The sequence below is a fragment of the Rhincodon typus genome, chromosome 31 (assembly GCF_021869965.1).
Source record: "Rhincodon typus isolate 14 chromosome 31, sRhiTyp1.1, whole genome shotgun sequence".
Lineage (NCBI taxonomy): Eukaryota > Metazoa > Chordata > Chondrichthyes > Orectolobiformes > Rhincodontidae > Rhincodon > Rhincodon typus.
The window spans coordinates 2,099,668-2,107,466 of NC_063362.1; the positions used below are offsets into that span (position 1 = coordinate 2,099,668).

The 7,799-nt window shown below is 40.4% G+C and overlaps 1 protein-coding gene across 6 annotated transcripts in view; it reads left to right on the top strand.

The window, feature by feature from the left end:
• Positions 1 to 7,799, top strand: part of LOC109919684 (polyhomeotic-like protein 2) — a 248,175-nt gene that overhangs the window by 199,596 nt on the left and 40,780 nt on the right. The window lies entirely within an intron of this gene.

Here is a 7,799-nt window from a genome sequence, read left to right on the forward strand (position 1 = left end):
TTGTTAGTCACTAACAGTCCCCATTAACAACTATTCACCCTCCCAGCTGATCATTAGCAACTCCTTTGTCTGTCCAACTGTCTTTCTCTGACTTTGGGCTCTATCCTATTGTTTACTCCCTACCCCACCCACCTCCTTATTTTCTACATAGAAACTGACCTTTTCCCAGCCACCATCCGTTCTGAGGAAGGGCCACTAGACCCGAAACATTAACTCTGTTTTCTCCTTCACAGATGCTGCCAGACCTGCTGAGCTTTTCCAGCAACTTTGTTTTTGTTCCTGATTTACAGCCTCCGCGGTTCTTTTGGTTTTTATCTTCGTATATAACTTATTTCGAATATAACCATGTAAAGCCTATATTAAACTGTGTGAATGTTAATTACATATTTGAGATATATGCAGAGATATAATATGTAATGCTTAGTCACCCTGTTATAGGTTTTAATAAACTTTTTATAAAGTAGTGGTCAAAGATGTGCCCAAACCTCTCTCTCTGGCTTCATAGTCGTACAGAAACAGGCACTTTGGTCCAAATTGTCCACGCTGGCCAAGTTTCCCAAGAATTCCTATTTGTCTGCATTTGGCCCATATCCCTCTAAACCTTTTCTATTCATGTACCTGTCCAAATGTCTATTAAATGTTGTGACTGTAACTGCATCTATCACTTCCTCTGGCAGTTCATGCCACATATAAACTAGCCTATGTGAAAAAGTTGCCCCTCAGTTCCGTTTCAAATCTTTTTCCCCTCACCCTAAAAAATGCCTCTACACTATAGAAAACAACTTTGCTATTCACCTTATCTACACCCATCATGATTTTATAAACATCTACAAGGTCACCCCTCAACCGCCTGCGTTCCAGTGAAAAAGTCCCAGCCTGTCCTTATAACTGCAGTCCCAGCGACATCCTGGGTAATCTTTCCTGCACCCTCTCCAATTTAATGGTATTCTTCCTATAGCAGGGCAACCAGAACTGTGCATAGTACTCCAGAAGTGCTGTCGTAGGAATTCTTTATTCTTTTATGGAATTGTTGGCAGGGCCTAAATTTATTCTGAGGAAGAGCCATATTCACTGAAAAATGTTGACTTGTATTTCTCTCCTCAGATGCTGCTGAGTTTAGTTAGCACCTCCCATTTTTGTTTATTGCCCTAATTGAGAAATTGTTGACAGACTGCCTTCTTGACCTTCTGAGTGACTCGTTTGCCCATTTCAAAGAATAGCCTCTGAATGGAGGAGTCGAGAACTAGCGAGCAAAGAGATGAGGAGGGGTTTTTTTTCTTAGAAGGTTGTTTGTAATTTGGAAACAAAAATGGAAGCTGGATTAATGGAAATATACAAACCTGAGTTCAACAGGTTTTTGATTGACAAGGGAATTAAGGTTTGGGGGAACAGGCTTCAAGTCCACAGTTGATCAGCCATTGAACAATGGAGCAGGTTCAAGGGCTGAATTTTGTCGTCATCATGCTGAGGATGACTTTCAATCCCAGATGTGTTATGTAATTGAATTTAACCAATTTATCTAGATGGGGGCCAGCTCCAAGAACACTCGAGAAGCTTGATACTGGCCAGGGCAAAGAAGCCCACTTGATTGGCAGCAAACATCCACTCCCTCCACCACCAATGCTCAGTAACAGCAGTGTGGACCATCTACAAGATGCACTGCAAAAATTTGCCAAAGATCCTTAGCCAGCACCTTCTAAAACCACAACCACCACCATCACCATCTGGAAACACAAGGGCAGTGGATACATGGGAACACCAACCCTTCCAAGTTCCCCTCCAAGCCACTGACTTGGAAATATTTCACCATTTCTTCACTCTCTCTGGGTCAAAATCCTGGAACTCCCTCCTTAACAGCATTGCAGGCGTCACTACAGCTAATGAACTGACGCAGTTCAAGAAGGTAGCTCACCATCACCAGCTCAAGGGCAAATAGGAAGGTCAATAAATGTGGCCCAGCCAGCAAGACCCACATCCCTCGAGTGAATGAAGAAAATAAAATCCTTCCAATAATGCGGTGCCCAATACTATGCACAGTAGTCCAGCTGAGGTTGAACAAGTGTCTTAATCAGGTTCAGCATCACGTTGCTTTTGTACGCTATCCCTTTATTAACGGTAATATCTATTATTCCGTTCTAGACTCTGGATCTATCCAACAACAAGCTCTCGGAGATTCCTTGTGAGCTTGCTGACTGTCCCAAGCTGAAAGAAATAAACTTCAAAGGAAATTGTTTAACCGATAAACGACTAGAAAAAATGGTGAATGGATGCCAGACCAAATCCATCCTGGACTATCTGAAATCAGGGGGTCGTGGCAAGGGGAAGGGAAAAGGAGAGAGTGCAGAGAAAACGGAGAACAGAGAGAAAAGCAGCAGGAAGAAGAAGAAAGCTCTGAGGAAAGATGATGAGGAATCTGATGAAATGGAGGAATTGAACAAATTAGTGGTGCGAGTGCTGCATGTTTCTGAAAGTCCATCCTCTGTGTTTGTGAAAGTCACTCCCAATGTCAAGGAAGTGAGGCCCTACATTGTGTGTTGTATTGTGGAAGGAATGAACCTCCGGGCTGGAAATGCATTGAAACGATTCCTGGTGGCTCAGGTAATTCTATTGTCAACTTCATTTTTTTTTTTAAATAACTACATTCCCTTGTTATTGCAGTGTCCTGTTCAGATTTATCATTTAGCCAGTTAGGTGTTAGGCACTACATTTACTTATCCACTTTTGACCTATCACATCTACACAAACACAAACATATCTAAAAAGGAAAAACACTCCTGTCCATTCTGTATAACCTTAATAAGCTGAAGTTACTGGCAAGGTTTGTTGTGATTTATGAATGAGTTTGCTCTCTGTACTTTATTTTAGTCAACATGGAAAGTTTAAGGATAAGATGATATACCAGTAACTGGAGATTGCCAGGTTAAATAGCTTGTTTATGCTATTGTCCTCTGTTAATTTGCAACCAATCTACTGCTTCAGTATTTGACCATGTTTGATAAATCCATTCTGCCTATGCCAATATAATCTGTGAAGTGGAGAATTATACATTGCACTTATTCTGTTACAGTGACAAAACTTGAATAAATAATTTGAAAGTTAATTCATCAGAATGTTTGTGTAACCATAACAGGAGGTGTCAGTGTTCATTATGTGACCTCCCTCCAGTGAGGGAAAGGATCCGAGCACACAGTTTTCGCAAACTCTGTATTACACATTCAGAGAGGAAAATATTTCTGGACCAGACCAAATTCCCTTAAAATATATTGAGAGGATGGTCTAGACCCTAACTTTTTCTTATTTTAAAGGCAAGCGTAAGGCGTTACGTTCCAGATGCAATTCAATTGGTCAAACTATTCAACTTTAAGCAAAACACACTTTATTTTTACACCACAGTTAAAATATAGGCAAAATAAAAATAAAAAAGACTATCAATACTTAACAAGATAATATATATTTTAACTACTACTGATTAACTGTTCCAATATAGTAACATCCCATAGACACACCCTTTAGCAAAGGCAAATTCAGTAAAACAGATTGTCTCGCATGTAATTCTAGCAACGGAAAGATAACCCCAGCTTTCAGCTGTAACAGAGAGAGGAGTAAGAGCGTCCACATCCAGCTTCAAGACCCCAGCAACTGCAGAAAGCTAAAACTAAAAATCTGGTTCTGTGGGAGCTTGACCCCACCCATTCAGGGTGCTTCTGTTGTTCCAACTTTTTTTTAAAAAGTGGCCTCTCAAACTGTTTATTTTATTGACTTTGAGCAGCCTCTGTCTTAACCTTGCTTCATAAAATAACCCAGACCAAAATTCATCTTTTAAAGTCATGGTATCATCACAATGTTCAGATCAACTTCTTAGAACTTGATGTAATTTCATGTTTGATTTTCTTTTAAATACTCTTAAGCTTGTGGGAGAAATTATTTATCTGCTAATCCCTCTTTCCCTTCCATCCTACATGACCTATATCAAACTTCGGCTGTGCAACCTGGTTAACAGGAATTGTGCTTTATTCTCTTTCTCCAGACAAAGTTACATGATGATGACTGTCAGAAGAGAACACTAGCAACTATTGCAACACATGATTTACATCTGGTGAAGGGACCATTGCTGTATGATGCCAGACCCTCCCAAACCTTAAAGGTAAAATGCATAGATATGTAAATATTACAACAGTTAGTTAGTGCTCACTAGCAGAAATAATTAAAAATAGGCCTTGCATATAGAAATAAGATTGGTAATATCAAAACTAAACATTGCTAAAGAGACAATCAAAAATTTTCATCTTACACTTATCAGAATTGGTACATGAAACCAAACAGAGAGGAACAGCAATTTATTGTGTGTGAGAAGAGGGTGCTATAATTGCTTGTATCGCGGTTGGCTTGGAGATGCAACAGGAACTGTTAATGGTCAATTATCATTCGCTGACCAGACTCACACCAGGCAGGTAGACTCCTGATTGGTCAGGGTTGTTGCCATGGGGAATGCAGCAGGGACTGACAATCTCTTAAGACCCTTTCCTCAAGGAAAAAGGCCCAATTCCTTTCGCCAACAAATAATGTGATCTTGTGTGTTAATATATATAGCTAGTAGCAGGTGCAAATGAATTACACTTAGAGCCCAGCTGATCTTAAATTGGTTTCTGGTGTATTTCTTAGCACATTCATAATTATTTAGTAAATGTTATCCAATAGCAGAATCACATTTAATGCTGTGGAGACGGTGTCCTGATGTTTGTAAGCATGGACGGGTTAAGTGTGGTCAGCAGGTTGTCCACTGCAGGCAGCCAAAGGGATGTGTTGTTTGATATGGTCTGCTGATTTATGGAACATACAGACTACAAGAGACCACATTTACTCAATTGTGTGGTACACACAATGTCTTTCGTGCTTACAAACCATAAGAAAGTCTTGCAAAATGTCCATTTAGATGATGTTCTATATGGTTTTACATTGTAAGTGAAGGGCTGTATATCATGGTATTCCAATGGAAATTTCTGAATACCTGGATATGATTGGGGTAACCCAATTAAACTGTATATTGAGATGAAGCAGTTTACCCTCATCCAATTTAATATATCATATTGTAGCCATTCTGATTGCACACAGCTTCAAAACAGGAATCTGCTTTGGCCAAGACAACATTCCTCTCAATGGTTAACTATCCAGTTATGCTTGCTTTCCTGTTCTTTTTTAAAACAAACATCTATTTATTTTATATTTATACTCAGTTTATAAATACAATACTTTTAAAAAATGTGTTGCACCAAAACCAATTTGAAGTAGGTGAACTACATTTGCAAAGTAGACAAAACAGCTGAAACTCAGCAAAAGGGCGCAGCGGAAAAGAGCTGGAAGAACCTAAACAGAATGCTGTTTAGTTAGGGAGAGATACAGTTATTCTCAGAACTCTGTTCCAGTAGGATTGCACCATTCACATCCAGTTCAAAAGCGCAGCCATGCTAACAGGGAGATAAGTGATGATAGCTGCTATCGTCAGATTTCTGTCTATCATCAGTTTTATATAAACATCAGGATTTGGAGAAATCTGAGTTTAAAACCTCCATTTTAAACACATCAGTTTTGTAATAGTCGCATCAGCCAATGAAGGATACAACACTGCAGAAATTATGTTGCGATTATACAAAACCCTGGTTAGACCCCACTTGGAGTACTGTGAGCAGATCTGGGCACCACACCTTAGACAGGATATATTGGCCTTGGAGGGAGTACAGTGTAGTTTACAAAAATAATATCTGGACATCAAAAGTTAAATAATGAGGAGAGATTATACAAATTAGGAACAAAAACAAAGTTGCTGGAAAAGCTCAGCAGGTCTGGCAGCATCTGTGAAGGAAAAAACAAAGTTAATGTTTCGGGTCTGGTGACCCTTCCTCAGAACTGTTCCTGATTTGTTCCTGATTTACAGCATCCACAGTTCTTTCAGTTTTTACACAAATTAGGACTGTTTTCTCTAGAATTTAGAAGGTTAAGGGTGATCTGATCAAAGTCTTCAAGATATTAACAGGAAAAGACAGGGTAGATAAACTATTTTCACTGGGTGGCGATTCTAGAATTAGGGGACAGATTCTGAGAGTTAGGGCCAGACCGTTCAGGACAGATGTTAGGAAGCACTTCTACGCACAAAGAGTGGTAGATGTTTGGAACTGTCTTCCACAAACAGCAGTGGGTAGATGATCACTTGTTTATTTTAAAGCTGAGATTGATAGAGTCTTGTTAACCAAAGATATTAAGAGATATGGGTCAAAAGCAGGTATATGGAGTTAGACCAGAGACAGGAACTTCACCAGTGGCTAAAGATGAAACAAAGATCTCTGCAATTTCTTCCCTAGCCTCCTACAACATCCGAGGATGAACTTGATCAGGCCAAGGGGAGTTATCCACCTTAATGCGCTTTAAGACTGCAAACATCTTCTCTCTGGTAATGTGTATGCAGTCCAAAACTCCTGACTTGTTTCCCTTATTTTCTTAGCTTTCATGATTTTCTCCTCAGTGAACACAGAGGAGAAATGTTCATTAAAAATCTCCCCCATCTCCTGTGGCTCCACATATAGACAGCCATGCTGTTCTTTATTCTCTCCCTGGCCACCCTTTTACTGTTAGTGTAGCTATAGAACTTTTTGAGATTATCTTTAACCCTATCTGCCAGATCCATCTCAGACCCTCTTTTTGAACTTCTGAATTCCCTCTTAAGTGTGCTGCTACACTTTTTATAGTCTCCTAGGGATTCACTTGAGCCTGATATCTTAAACCCAACGTATGCCTCCTTCTTTTTCCTGACCAGAACCTCAATAACCCTCATCAGCCAGGGATCTCTAAACCTGCCCGCTTTTCCCTTCACCCTAACAGGTACTTACTGTCCCTGGACTCTTGATATCACACTTTTAAAAGCCTCCCATTTTCCAGTCGTTCCTTTTCCTTCAAATAGACTCACCCAGTCGACATCTACTGATGCTGCCTAATGACCCCAAAATTGTTCCAGCTCCAGTTTAACACCTTAACCTGTGGACCTGTCCTATCTTTTTCCATAACTAAGTTAAAACTAACCGAGTTATGGTCACTGGACCCAAAGTGCTCTCCGACTAACACTTCAGTCACTTGCCCAACCTCGTTTCCTAAGAGGAGGTCCAGGGTTGCACCCTCCTGAGTAAGGCCCTGTACATATTGATTTAGGAAACTTTCATGGACACATTTGACAAATTCCACCCTATCCGGGCCTTTTACACTCTGAGTGGCCCAGTCAATACAGGAGAAATTAAAATCTCCAACTCATACTACTGTATTATTCCTACAGGTACCTGCAATCTCTCTACACATCTGTTCCTCTAGTACCCGCTGGCTATTTGTGAGTCTATAATACAGTCCCAACGGAATGACCATCTCCTTCTTATTTCTAAGTTCGAACCATACAGCCTCATTTGATGACCTCTTAAGAATACCCTGTCTAAGCACTGTTGTTATGTCCTCCCTGTCCAAAAGGGCAACCCCCCCCCCCCACCTCGCTTACTTGTACTTCTGTCACGCCTGTAGCTTCTGTATCCAGGAACATTGAGCTGCCAGTCCTGCCCTTCTCTTAGCCATGTTTCTGTTATGGCTATAATATCCCAGTCCCCGGAGCCAATCCGTGCTCTGAATTCATCTGCCTTACCAGTCAGGCCTCGTGCGTTGAAATAAATGCACTTTAAACCAGAAGTCTTTTCCCTCCCTTTACTGTGCCCCTAGCTATCCTGAATAGTAAACTTGCTGTCAATGGCTAATGTATTTTCCCCTGACTT